Consider the following 15,411-nt stretch of genomic DNA (forward strand, 5'->3'; position numbering starts at 1 on the left):
TGCTAATTCTTTTGGCTTTGCTCAATAGTTCGCTTAATAATCCTAATGAGGTTTTTATTAGTTGATTCTGCTAGACCATTTCCTTGGGGATAATAATTAGTAGAGCATTTGAGTTTAAAACCTATTTTTAAAGAAAACACAATCATATTGTTTCTTGAAAAATAAGATGCATAATAAAAGTTGAGTGCATTGGGTAGACCAAACCTGGTGATAATGTATTGATCGATGAATTCGGTAATATTATCAGAATTGGCCACTTTAAGCAGTATCACTTCAACCCATTTTATGAAATAATTTGTAGCAGTAAGGATAAACTTATGTTTCTTACAAGAGTGAGGAACAATCTATCCAATTATATCCAATCCCCATTGTTCAAAGGGTTTTTCATTGTTGACTGGTTGTAGAGGTAAGGCTAGCTTTCCATGTCTACCTGCAACAGTTTTGCAAATTTTGTACTTTCTGACATAGGCATGTGTATCCTTAAAAATAGTTAGCCATTAATATCCAGCATGTAGGATTTTATGAGTGGTGGTGTCTCCTCCAAAGTATCCACCAGCTGGTCCATCGTGTAATTCCTGCAAAACCATTTGTGCTTCAAATTTTTCTAAGCATCTTAACAAAATAGAATCATAATTTTTCTGAAATAAAACATCATCAGTGAGTTCATATTGATTGGATTTCAAACTTAAAACCCTTTTACTCTTGTAATTGAGTTCGGGTGGAGTATATCCATTCTTTAAATAAAAATTGAGATCAACATCTTGAGATTCAATATCAATAAGGCAAACCTCAGATGTCTGAACAATGTTACCTGAATCCTCATTAGTTGGTATGTTAGAAGCTTTTATAAGTAGTCTAAAAAAACCTTGACCTCTTACAATTTTAGCAGGTTTTACTTCAATGCCATATTCTTGCAGAGAAGTTACCCAATTTCCTCTCTTTTCACCCAATTCTTTTTGAAAAAGAAATGGTCTTACTGCTAAGATTAGGACAATTAATTGGGTATGATTTTTAAGGAGAAAAGGCCTAAAATGTTTAATGGACTTAAGTACTACAAAGACTTGTTTCTGCACTTATAAATAATTAAGTTCTGCACCTTGTAGGTTTGAGCTAAAAAAGGAGATTGGTGCCTCTATTTTTTTATCATTGATTTGTGTTAGAAATGCAGCATAGGATGTCTCAGAAGAAAATGTATATAAAATGAATTGATTAGAAAAGTTGGGAGTAATTAAAGAGGGAGCATCAATAATATCTTGTTTGATTAACTCAAATGATTCTCTTTTGTTATGTCCCCATTCAAAAACTGTTTTTTTCTGGATCATAACTTGCATAGATAAAACAATTTGGGAAAAATCTGGAACAAATATTTTCACAAAATTAAATTGTCCTAAGAAAGATTGCACTGAATTCTTATTATGAGGCAAAGTTCTTTTAGAAATTTCCTTTATCCTATCAGGATATATACAAATACCTTCCTTGGATACAATAAATCCTAGAAGTTTCCCTTCACTAAGTGCAAAATATGACTTCTTGGGGTTTAATGAAATCCCATACTTAAGACACCTTTCAAGAATCTGTTTTAAATTAGAGTAATGGTTATTCCTTTCCTTGGAATAAATAGTAATATAATCCAAGTAAACAACAACATTTTTTTCGATCGGACCCCTAAAGGCAGTGTCCATGGCTCATTGGAAGGTTGCTCCTGCATTTATTAATCCAAAAGGCATTTTTTGAAATGCATAAGCTCCCCATTTAGTCCTGAAATTAGTTTTCAACCTGTCATTTGGATGCACAAGAATTTGGTTATACCCTGAGAATCCATCTAGGAAGGTCATTAGTTCAGAACCTACTAGTGACTGCAAATTTTTTTCCATGGGTGGAAGTGGAAAATTGTCTTTCTTGCAAGCTTTATTAGATTTCTAAAATCAATGAAAATGTGAATATCACCATTCTTTTTCCTAACAGGTACTAGGTTTGAAACCCATGTGGAGTGCCTAATTAGAAAAATAAGTTTGGCCTTAAGGAGTTTGTTCAGTTTTCTTTTGGTTTGATTTTCAAGATTGGGATGAATTTTCCTTAGCTTTTTCTGAACAAGATTATCATAAGGTACCATTGGGATAGTACGGTGGATGATAGAGGAATCATAGGTTTTCAAATCATCATAATTCTACTAGGAAACTTTTTGGTATCTCTTTAATAGATGAATAAAGGCCAATCTTTCATCTGATGAAAGTCCTAGGCCTAAATTAACGTTTTGAGGTTTTAGATCAGATCTAAGGTTAATCAATTCACACTTCAAAGTTGAAATTTGAAGTTTGTAGTTAGAAACCTTCTTAAATCTATCTTTAAAGTCGTATAAATATTCGAGCTTGAATACAAACTTTGGTAAGGGATTTTCTTCAATTTCTTTCATCTGTTTGTCATGCTCATCTTCATCGATTATTTGATCAGTATATGACACTTGTGATGTTAAGAAACTTACAATACCTTCATCATCATTGAACATACACCAATTAGTGAGATTGCCAGGAATTGAGGGGCGAAAAGTCAATTCAATGGAAAATCTATCTGGACTATAATCATCCAATGGGATTTGTCTTGATTTGATATTAGTTAGTAGACTAGCACTAGAATTTTGAAGTCTTGGGATAGGAGAGATATTAAACGCAAGAAAATAAGAAGTGAGAGATTGATAATGTTTCAAGTGGCTTTAGACACAATGGATAGTGTTTCTCACCTGTTTAATAACAATTTCAGAGTCTCCAAAAGCTTGAAGTTATTTGACATTAAGGCTTATCGCATTGTACAAATCATGAACTAGAGCTTCATATTCATTGATGTTATTGGTGCATTCAAACTCTAATCTGCATCTTGTCATTGTTTTCTCTCCTTAAGGATTTATTAAAATACATTCTACTCCCACACCATAATTCGATCGAGAACCATCAAAATATAAAGTCCAAAATAAGGATTTAACCACTGGTTTATCTAAAATATTGACACATCTAGAAGTGTATGTCTATGAAAAATTTTCAACCTGAGAAGCAACAAAATCTTTCTCAAAAGGAGATTCTTGTGCATTGAAACTACCCAAGAATGCATCTAAATAGTATTTCCCAAGAATATTATTAACGAATACCACTAGTTCATTTTCTTCGTCTAAGTCTTTTACTGAATATTTCATATCCTTTTCTCGGTCAATTCAAATTTGACTAGGCTTTACATTATAAGGAAGCCACATATGAGACCAGTCAATAGCAAAATAACCATGTAACTTCTTTGACCAATCTCTGCTTAGAATTAAACTGTAAAAGTCAGGGATATCAGTGACAAGTACATCAATGATTTGACAAACTTTAGCATTAGAAGAAAGTCTAATAAGAAATGAATTGATTTATCCTATAAATACTTTGACTTTGGTTCTATCGAGTTGAACAATATGTACAACAAACTTCTATGGTGAAATGATTAGTTTAAGACAAATTGAATAAGGCAGTACATTTGAAGATGCCACTGAATCTACTAAGCAATTATGCACATTCTTATTGAATATCTCAAAGGTTAGAAGGAAAGGAGGAGTATGAGAGTTTGAGCTATCTCCAATTAGTATGGCATTGGTGGGATCAATCTTATTTGAAGTATTAATGGGGGGTATTCCTATTCCTTTAGAAGATTTAGAAGTAACAACAATTGGCAAAGGGGATGCATGGACTGCATTCAATTATTTAAGTAAATATTTCTGTTGTTGCTTTAGTTTAGCCACTTCATAAAAGGAAATATTAGACTTGAACTTCTTCATATATTCAACTATATTATACTCTATGGTGTCAGAAACAACCAGAGTTTTAGATGTGGATGGAGAATTTGAAGAATATGGGATTGAAACAGAAGGTGTAATGGGGGAATTTTTGGGTGGAGCTTTGTGTTTGGTATTAGGAGTAGAAGGTTTTTGCTTTTGGGTTGACTGCAATAAATCAGCAGAGCCCTTACTCCGTGTACTAACTGGAAAAGCCTCATATTTTTTTCATCACCTGAATCTGGAAGAATAAAATCCCATAATCCCTGAAGTTCGGTTGTTTCTTCTTCTTGGGATCCATCGACAAACAATGATGTTTCTTCCTCATCCCCCTCTTGATCGGATTGAGAATTTGATATAACATTAGGAGTATGAGCGTTTTATGTTTGGGGTCTCCTAAAAGATCGAAAAGGTTTTTTAGAAGACTCGGCTACCTGTTTTTTTAATATATACCATGTCATTTGACATAGACTTAAGGACTTTTTGTAATCCTTCAAGATCAAAAGGATCTTTAGCAGTTTTCTTCCTTGGTTCCAATTTGAAGGTAAATTTCTTAGTTTTTCTTTCTTCTTGAGCAATTTTATTTTCTAAGGCAAGAATCCTTTTTTCTACAAATATTGACTCTTTCATGTTATTAGCTAAAGTGGCTCTATTAGCCCTGTCTACAAAAATTGCGATATTGGAAGGAAGAGTAGAAATATACCACTCAATTTGGACATCAACACCAGGTTTAGAGGTATCTAGAATTTTATTTAACAATTTATTAAAGCTAAAATTGAAATCATTGATTTTCTCATTGGGATTGGCTTTAAGACTGGAGAGATCATTGATTAGAGTAGCAGTTGTATGATCATCACCAAACTTCGTAAAAAATTCTTCTTCAAATATATCCTAACTAGTGATAGATGCTGGTGGTAATGAGAAGTGCCATGAACTTGCAGATCCTTCAAGGGTATATGAAAATAATATTACTACACAATCTTCTTCTACTACTTCATTGAGATTAATGGCTAGCATAAAATTATGGAGATGTTCTTCAGCAGGGAGTCCATTGTTAGGATTAAACTTTAGTAACCTTCTTTCAGGATGCTTAGGTAGAGGATGGAGAGGTGCTTCCATTTGAACAGATCTAGGACTAGTCCATGGTCTAGCAACTGGTGGGTTTTGTTGCCTACCTACCATTATGGGAACTTGAGTAGAAGGAGTTGTAATAGTAGAAGAAGTTGACTGTGTGGAAGAAGTAGCCGATGAGCTAGTGTTGGTTGAATAAACACCAAGTGATTGTGAAGGGAGAGAATCAAAAGGGAGGATTAAGTGGAAAAGATAAAAATGGTGATGAAGTTTGAAATGAAGGTGTTTGATGATCTAGGTGGCTCTAGAGACACACACAGGACAAAGAGGACTCAGGAAAGCTCAAAAATCAAAATGTTTGGATTATGCTCAAACCAGGACCAGAGCATAGATCTCGTCATCCTAATCATGGTGGTGTGAATGGTTTGTCAATCCGAGTCTGGATGAGGAAGTTATGAGCAGTCAAAGTTGGGTTGACTTTTTGCTGACTAGGCAGGCTTAAGGAGGCCACAATTGGGACAGAACCCGACTATCGGATTCCGGCCAACTCCTGCCAGATTCTAGACGAAACTGTGGCCTAGTTAAAAATACTCCTATGGCTTAATTTAATTTTGGAATTTTCAAAAAAACGATTTTTAGTATCTATATATATATATATATATATATATATATATATATATATATATATATGAGAGGGGTGGTGGGCCACCACCCCCACCACCCCACACCTCTCCTTTTTACCATTAAGTATATGCATATATTAAGGTGAGGCCGACGGGAGTTGAACCCGCCCGGCCACGTGGGCTGGCCTCCACCATGCGACCCCATAAAGGATGGCACCACCTAAATGTACCACCAACCATAAATGTGCCCGTAAAACAAAACCTCAAATATCTAATGTATGTTCAGGAGGCATGCAGTGGGCCGTCCAATGCAGACCTGACCCCCTTTTAAAAGTCCGTTCAGTTTTAAAAACCATAATGTGTAAAAAAAGGAGGGGCAGGGTTTGACCACCCGACCCCTCAACTAATACACAATATTGCCATTGCGCCAAATGGCCTACATTGCTTAATCCGCCGAAGATTTTTTTTAAACGCTCATTTCGTCAGTGCACCTGGGAGATGGAGGAACCAGCCGCTGGAATGAATTTCAAGGCAAAGGAAGGTAGTGCACGCAGTCTGAGGCAGCGCTTTGCAGGAGGGGTGAAATTTCACTTTTTTAGATTTTGACAAATTTTATATGGTCTCAATACTTCTCAACGCCACGAACACAATGGAATTGTCTGTGTCTTCATCCGAGTTTTACATTTTTCATTTATTTTTTAGTATGTATGTAGAACCATGATTGCTGCGAAGTTAGATCCACCTTTGGAGTTGTAGATTTCCAATCCACCCATGGAGAAGAATCTTTAAGGAATTTAGGGGGAATCTAAAAGATTCCTTGAGCCCTAGATTCTCAATTTCTTAGAATTCAAAAATTGGATAGTTGATTTTGCACTATTCGACATCACAAATCTGATGGTGCATTCAGATTTCTCATTCTATCATTCTATTCTTCAACCATTTTTCTAAGTGGGATGCAGGGGTCAACATTCATGTGCGAGTAGCCATTTCCATGCGATTCAATGTCGTGAGATCGATGGCACGAACAACTTCAGCAATTTGACATCCGCTTCTTCAGATGGCCCTTGGTTGTGAGGTATATGCAGTGTGTTCATGTACTTCTTTTGCTATGCATTGTGCTACACAGATCCTTGTTTGATGTTTGATGTGGGATCTTGTTTATTACTTGTTTTCATGATTCCTGCTTGATGTGACACGGAATCGTCTATGTGATGTACTTGTTGTCATGATTCATCGTGTTATGTTTTGAGATCCCTTTGTTGTATGTTGATGGATACTCATGTTGTTGTCATGCATGTTTGCATTGAGATCCCTTTGATTCCATGTTGGTGGGAAGCTCATCATGCATGAGTTTATGTCATACTGATAGGAGTCTTTTGACTGAGAGTTCCTGTAGTGGAACATCTCTTGGAGCCACTCCTGCATGAGGGCATTTTCCTTGTATGATAGCGAAACCATCTCTTATGTACCTCATCGCTATTGACAACACTTAATGTAGCGGCCTACACCATCTTGACACTGGGGCTCGGAGACATAGTGCCTCTTGGACGAACTCTGTTATCAACGGCTTATGTTTTCATGTGTTGATGATTGACATGTTCCTCTTCTTTACAACATGCAGATGTATTCATTAATTTTCTTTTAAAAATGCAATTTAACAGATCATGAAAGCAAAAGGTCTTGGAAGGGCCCTTCATCACACTCGGACTTCGATCAAGTGGTATCAGAGTGGTCTTTGCGTTGATGTGAATTGCAAGCATGACAAAATGGAATGTGCAGTGACAGAGGATGAAAAGGCAATGTACTATACCATGCTGAACATTTTCAAAAGAGTGGAAATCATGTATGAAACTCTACAGAAAGAGACAAAGGAAAAGGAGCGATTGCAGCTTCAATTGCGAGCCATGGAAGAACTGAAGCACAACAAACATAATATTCAAACAGAGAATGTTGAACTGAAGATGCGTCTACAAGAAGAGAAGGAGGAAAAACATAGTTTGCTACGACAGCTGCAAGCAAAGGACAATGCCTTCGAAAAGCTACAGCGTGAACCATGTGAGGTAAAAAGTAATTCTCCAAATTCATGTATGTTTCCTGACGATGATTTCACTGTTTTTGAAAATCATACCACAATAATTGGCTCCAAACTGTTGAAGAAAATGGGGTATGAATGAAATGGCTTGGGAATCAACGGCCAAGGAATTTTCAACCCCATCAAAGTAGAGGAATTACCGTGTCGAACAGGACTTGGGTATGTCAAAAAGGAAGTTGGGGAATGCACTAAGATAGCTAATGAACCACCAACAATGGATGATGAGAGGCCCTCATTAGTTCTTTCCAAATCGGCAGAGGAGGTAAAAGATGTTGATTTCCTTTCAGTTTCATCGTCACATAGTATGATTTCTATTGGAGATTTGGAGATCCCAATTACAGGGACAAACATGAGGCTCCTTACAAGAACGAGGCATGAGAAGGAAGAAAAACTTGGTGTTAATAACCAAGGCATAACTCAACCTTTGGAGGCTATGCAGAGACCTCAATTTGCAAGCTCGAGATACACTAAAGGAGAATGATCCAAGGTGTCAGATTTGTCCAAGACATCGTCGAAATGGCCGAGGAAAGAGAATTATGGGAACACATCCCCATCATCCCATGGTAGTTTCCATTGCAAGGAAAGAGCTGAGGCAAGCTCTCATCGCCATAATGACATCAGAAACAACAAGGAAAGGTATAACCACTTTCGCCATGCGAATGTTCATTTCGATTATAATCATGTTTTTAATGATGAACATAAAACATGGCATCAAAAAACATGTACCGTTTGTGGATTACATAACCATACCTTTTCTAAGTGTTGGAAAAGAATGGCAACACACAAAAGGATGAGGCGTGAAAGACCCTCTCAATAGCAGGTAAAGAAACATGTTAAGCAAATCTGGAGGAGGAAAACCTATTGCAGTCATTGCGACAAAAGTGGCCATCAAAGAGTCACATGTTGGAGGCTCCATCCAAAGCAGTGCCTTAAAGACAAAGCATCAGTGTATGAACCAGGTGAAGCAGTTTTTCGACAAGAAAAACCACCATAAGGAGATGACCCATTCACCTTGATAAGTGAAAAATGGTTTCTAGACATGTTGTCATTTCATGGTCATGCTTTCTTAAATCATTTGTTGCACTTTAAAATGTAAAAGTGATGATGTGTTTGCCATCACTTGTTCAGCAACGATGATGTCTGGTCTTATTTGGTGTCGCATGTTGCATTGTTAAAGTGATGTCATGTTTCCATCACTTGTTAAAGAAACAACAATAGTGTTTGGCCTTATCTTTGTAAATCATGTGTTGCAGTGATGATGTGTTTTTCATCACTTGTTGAAGCAACAATGATATGTTGGTCTTGTTTTCGTAGCTGGGGTATTGCGTCCATATTGTTGTAAACTTGACCACCAAGTATGTGTTATAAGCTCGTGGCAAGTGTGGGACATTTGGGTCATTAGTTGGTCATGAAAGTCAAGCATATAATTTTCGAAACAATGTACTATAGGTTGCAGAGGTTACAGGTGTCGGCTCATTGCTTGAGGCTCTGAAGAACAAAGGTGAAGGAGATGGAAGCGAGACCTTTTCAGGACACTTGTGATGCGGACAAGGTACATAGAAGTTGTAGATTATTTTTCATGCTTTTGGAGGACCAAAATCTCCTCAGTGGGGAGGATTGATCCAGGTGGCTCTAGAGACACACACAGGACAAAGAGGACTCAGGAAAGCTCAAAAATAAATTTTTTGGATTATGCTTGAACGAGGAACAGAGCATAGATCTCATCGTCCTAATCGCAACAGTGTAAACGGTTCGTCAATCCGAGTCTCGATGAGGAAGTTAGGAGCAGTCAAAGTTGGGTTGAATTTTTATTAACTGGGCAAGCTTAAGGAGGCCACAATTTGGATAGAACCCGGCCACCAGATTCCAGCCAACTCCTACCAGATTCTGGGTGAAATTGTGGCCTAGTTAAAAAGACTCCTATGGCTTAATTTCAGAATTTTCAAAAAAACAATTTTTAGTATTATCTATATATATATATATATATATATATATATAAGACGGGGTGGTGGGCCACCACCCCCACCACCCCATGCCTCTCCTTTTTACCATTAAACATATGCATATATTAAGGTGAGGCCGAGCGGCCCCATAAAGGACGACACCACCTAAATGTACCACCAAACATAAATGCGCCCGTAAAACAAAACCTCAAATAACTAATGTATGTTCGAGAGGCATGGCATGGGCCACCCAATGTAGATATGACCCCCTTTTAAAAGTCCATTCAGCGTTAAAAGCCATAATGTGTAAAAAAAGGAGGGGCGGGGTTTGACTACCTGACCCCTCCTCAACTAATACCCAATTGCGCCAAACGGCCTACATTGCTTAATCTGCCAGAGATTGTTTTAAAAAAGGTCATTTCATCAGTGCACCGATGAGATGGAGGAACTAGGAGCAGGCACGAATTTCGAGGCAGAGGAAGGCAGTGCACACAGTCCGAGGCAGCGTTTTGCAGGAAGGGTGAAATTTCAGTTTGTCAGATTTTGACAAATTTTATATGGTTTCAGCATTTCTCGACGCCACGAATGCAATGTCACTGTCCTTGTATCCATCCGATTTTTTTCATTTTTCAGTCATTTTTCAGTATGCAGGTGGAACCATGATTGCTGCAGAAACGACCAAAATCATGATCCATGAAATTTTCCCGAGTAGGTAATTTTTCTCCATGTCGGAATATAGTTATTTTTCATGGTTTTCCATAGGGATCGCAATGGCAAGGTTAGATTCATCTTTGGGGTTGCAGATTTCTAGTCCACCCATGGAGCAGAATCTTTGAGGAATATAGGGGGAATCTAAAAGATTCCTTGAGCCCCAAGTTCTCAATTTCTCATAATTCAAAAATTGGACAGTCGATTTTGCACTATTTGATATCACAAATCTGAAGGTGCATTCAGATTTCTCATTATCTCATTCTATTATTCAGCCACTTTTCTAAGTGGGATGCAGGTGTCAGCATTCATGTGCAAGTGGCTATTTCCATGTGATTCGATGCCATGAGATCGATGGCATGAACAGCTTCAGCAGTTTGACATCCGCTTCTTCAGATGGCCCTTGGTTGTGAGGTATATGCAGTGTGTTCATGTACTTCTTTTGCTATGCATTGTGCTGCACAAATCCCTGTTTGATGTTTGATGTGGGATCTTGTTTATTACTTGTTTTCATGATTCCTGCTTGATGTGATGCGGAATCGTCTATGTGATGTACTTGTTGTCATGATTCATCATGTTATGTTTTGAGATCCCTTTGTTGTATGTTGATGGGATACTCATGTTGTCGTCATGCATGTTTGCATTGAGATCCCTTTTATGCCATGTTGGCGGGATGCTCATCATGCATGAGTTTATGTCATACTGATAGGAGTCTTTTGACTGAGAGTTCCTGTAGTGGAACATCTCTTGGAGCCACTCTTGCATGAGGGAATTTTCCTTGTATGATAGTGACACCATCTCTTATGTACCTCATCACTATTGACAACACCTAATGTAGCAGCCTACACCATCTTGACACCGGGGCTCGGAGACGTAGTCCCTCCTGGACGAACTCTGTTATCAACGGCTTATGTTTTCATGTGTTGATGATTGACATGTTCCTTTTCTTTACAACATGTAGATGTATTCATTAATGCTCTTTTAAAAATACAATTTAACACATCACGAAAGTAAAAGGTCTTGGAAGGGTCCTTTGTCACACCCGAACCTAGATCATTTGTGGTGTAGTAGATGATAAAATCTTGCTAGTGGATGATTCAACTTTATAATTTTTCATCTTTCTTTGGTGGGAAGGCAAAGGAAACTCAAATGGAGTAACCCCAAGTTTCTCAATTTGGGAAAGAGTTAAAATGCAAGTAGATTGAAAAGATGAGGAAACACTACTATCAGAAAACTCATATTGTTGTGGCTTTTCTTCAGAAATAGAAATTCCTTCTAATTTCTGAATTAAAGTTTGAAATTCGGGTATCTCCTGAGAAGGAGGTGATCAGATGACTTAGGTAGTGCGCTAGGAGACTTTGTGGTTGTTTTCACAACTTTGGGTATAACAGTAGGTGATTTGGAATGAGCTCTGGAAGTTGGGGGAGATTTTGAGGGGGAGTGACTCTTTAGATGGCCTTTTGATGTAGGATCAAACCTTTTCTCCATTCATAGTCAAGTACCTCCTTCTAGCGCAAAAAATGTTGAAGGCATGGAATGTCACTGCCTCAACATCGGGGATAACCACCTAGTCGGGAACTTGAAAACAGTTCCATATCCGTTTGGAATAGTGGCTCCAACTGGGGATGAAGGGACATGTTTCCATTTAAGTATGTATTATGAGATTTTGAGTGTAATCGTAAGTAAAATGGATGTAGTGGATAGAGACAAAAGTAATAAAAACATATATGTATCTACTATTTCTATTTCCTGGGATTAAACTTATCCTTATTCTACAATTTAAAGATTTTATAATATGCTATACAATATAGATCATATAGCATTTCAAGAAATAAATACAAGAAAGATAATTAATTTGATTAAATAGTTAACAAAATTAATTGTTTTAAAACATATCACATATAAGAGTTTGTTGTTCTTACAATGCATTCAAAAATAACAACTTCGTACTGTTCAATAGTGAATAAGTACTCAAAAGTATATAAGATCATACTCAACAAAACAATAAAGAAAAAATGTGTCACTGTTATCAAATATAAACATAGCAATAAAATATGGACAATAGTACCCGATAGATCAATGCCCTACTCATGGAAAGAAAATAGTTTTGGTTCCTCCTTGCTATTAAGATACTTGAAAGATACAATAGTGCAAGTCTCTTAAGTCTCCTTACAACAATTCAGAACCCTTTTCAAAATACATGAAAGGGGTATTTATAAATAAAATATCAATTATAAAAATAGAAAATACTTAAAATTCTGAGGAGGTTGAAACAATCCTCCTTAAAATAAAACTTAAAGACAAAAATAAAGTCTGTTGCAATGATTCATCCTGAATGTGAAACTGATTGTTCTCCTTTTCACTGCTTGAGTTCACAAATATCATCCATGGGATTTAATTCAGGAGGATGAGATGGCCTCAACCACATTTGTCTCACATAAATCGCATTGGAGAGTGTTGGTAGCATGTGGATAATAGTATTTGTCAAACATCGTAACATAAGCCAATAGCTATGTGATATAACTAAGTGTTGCCAGTAATGCTCAAAAGTAAACTGGGATAACTTTTTGATGTTATCCGCCTTCGTCTTGGACCAATCTTGCTAGTGTTTCATTAGTATCTTGACATCAGGCAATGCATCTATGGGGCATTCTTGAATCAAATTAGCATTGAAAAGGTTCTCGCGAATGGTTTCGATGATGTTATTTATGATGTCCCTTGCACTAAAGATGGTTGTCTCTACCTGTTTCATTCTCATATCCCAATCCTAAAAAGGGTTTCCTTCTATGTGTCCTAAATCCTTTGAGGATCGGCTGCTATGCCTTCTACGCCGTCTTGCTAGGAAATATAGTCAGAGATATTTTCTTCAATGTTACCGAAGTATGTCCTCAAATTGGACAATTGATTAATTAGTAAATTTCTTGTCTTACATAGATCATTTACTGTTGTAATATTTTTGAAAAATGAAACATGTTGTTGAGCAAGGAGAATGTTGATTTCTGCTGCTTCCTTCTTGAATTCTTCAAGCTTAGGATTATCTTTGAGTTGATCAATCTTAATCTGAAGTTGTTGCAGTTGATCATCCTTGATTCTGATGTCTTCTTCACGTTGAAGCTTCATCTCATCAAATCTCTTCTGCAACTGTGTCATTTGTACCTGTCATTCTTCACCAATACTCTGTTTTGCATTTGATAATGCCTGTTCTAATTGTAGGATTTTATCATCTTTTTCCCTAAGCAGAAGTTGTACTTTTGAGGCTTTATCAACAATAGTTGTAGCATATGCCCCTGCGAATTGAGATAGTCTTATAAGATCATCAGTAGGGTCGATTTGAGAATCCTTCAATAGGACATATAAAGGTATATTTCCAGGAATTAAGGCATGGGATTGTTCTGCTCTCTTCCTCTTCTTTTGCCTTATCATGAAAACTTTATGTTTTGGTCTGTAGAATACATCCAAGGGAAGTATTTCTTCAATCTTCAGTACAACTTCAGATGTGGGGTGTGTCGGGATGACTTCCAAGTCATTTGTGCTGACTGCCTTATCAGAAGATCTAATAGTGAGTGAAATCTTCTTGGTAACCTCAAGAGTTTTAAGGATTTGTATAGGATTTATGGTCTGAGCTTCTTGTGAGGTTATATTGACAATCTTGTCAGACTATTCCCATACTTTATCCAAATCGCTGGTAGACAATGATTCATTGGTATGTTGTGCTGATGATGTACTTTTAGTGTTTCCCTTATTGACTCCAGGTTCTTTTGGGACTTGAGATGTAACTTGTTCTTGATATAGAACTGGTTGCGAAATACTTAGTATGTCGATGGGGATATTTTCCAACCTGTTCTTCCTGTATTCTTTGAATTTCTCTAGATACACTCAGCTCAGGCGAGCTTTAGCTAATTTCTGTACTTATTGATAATCTGTGGTTGTCTCAAAAAGGTCATCGAAATCATCTGGTTCATGTTGGAATTTCCTCACTTTGACCTGTGTTGTGACATTTTGAGCTTTCTTGACTGGGTCGTATTTCTTGGGTCGGATAGTGGGAAATTTCATGCTTTGATTTTCTCAATTTCAAGTGTTCCATGCCTGAAATTATCCAAAGTAAAAGCTCCACAGTGAATAGGAAAAGGTAGCCAAACATATTTCTTGGCTTCCTGAAGAGATTTGGTCAATCCATTTCCCATAGTTTGATATGCTACTTCTCTGGCCAAAAGTTTGTCTGGTACATAGAGAGGGAGGACATGTGGGGCAACTAGGCTTCCATAAATCTTGACATAAGTGAAAAATTATTCCCCAAACCATTTTCCCATGGTCATGAGGTCATCTAGAGATTTTCTAGAAAATCTAGGAGGTCTTTCATCAAAGATGACTTGGTACAATGGTATCATTACCCCATGGAAGATTTTGTAAAAATGGGGCTGATAGTTGTTTTGCCAAAGGATGTTGTGGTATATATGGATGGGGTAGGATCTTCTAAAGTCCATTTCCATCCCATGGATGGAAAATCAGAGGTGAAGCATAGTGCATCCATAGTATAAGCTCTCATGAAAAAGTGGGGAATCTCCCTAGTAGAAATATTATGTTTACTTCTATATGCTAAGATCTGAGTGGCCAAATTATTTGACAAAATGGTAGCCTAATCCATAACGTAGGCGTCTCCGAGAACTTCTATTAGGGGAACCCGTTCTATATTGAATTTACGTGTATTAGGTTGTCCAAAAAACCTACACATCATAGCTACGATATGAAAATAAGGACCAATGAGAGAGGCTAGGGAATACATACCCTTATCGTCTTGCTTGTGTTTGTTAGGCTCATGCCTCCATTGCCTTATTGGTTATGATTGAACTAGATGCTCCTCTCTGAACTTTTGAATAAATTGTGTATTGTATATCTTCTAGGGTTCTGGTATATGGTACATCTTTCTGAGGTCTTCGACACTGAATGACCCAATTCTTGTCTGCTTCCTCAAAGTTATTAATGTCTTATCGGCAATATTTACTTCATAAATCACGCATTTGACTAATTCTCTATATGGAATTATGTTAGCCCGAGAACCTATCATATGGAGATGAGAGTTGGCAACATCTACCCAAGTGGTTTCAGACGTAGATGTAGTATCATCTGCTATATCTTGTTCGATAACTACCCTGGGCTCTTCTTCCTCGAATAATCTAT

This window comes from Pinus tabuliformis, chromosome 5_2, assembly GCF_031772625.1.
Source record: "Pinus tabuliformis cultivar Carrire ecotype Pingquan chromosome 5_2, CPIR1, whole genome shotgun sequence".
Taxonomy (NCBI): Eukaryota; Viridiplantae; Streptophyta; class Pinopsida; order Pinales; family Pinaceae; genus Pinus; species Pinus tabuliformis.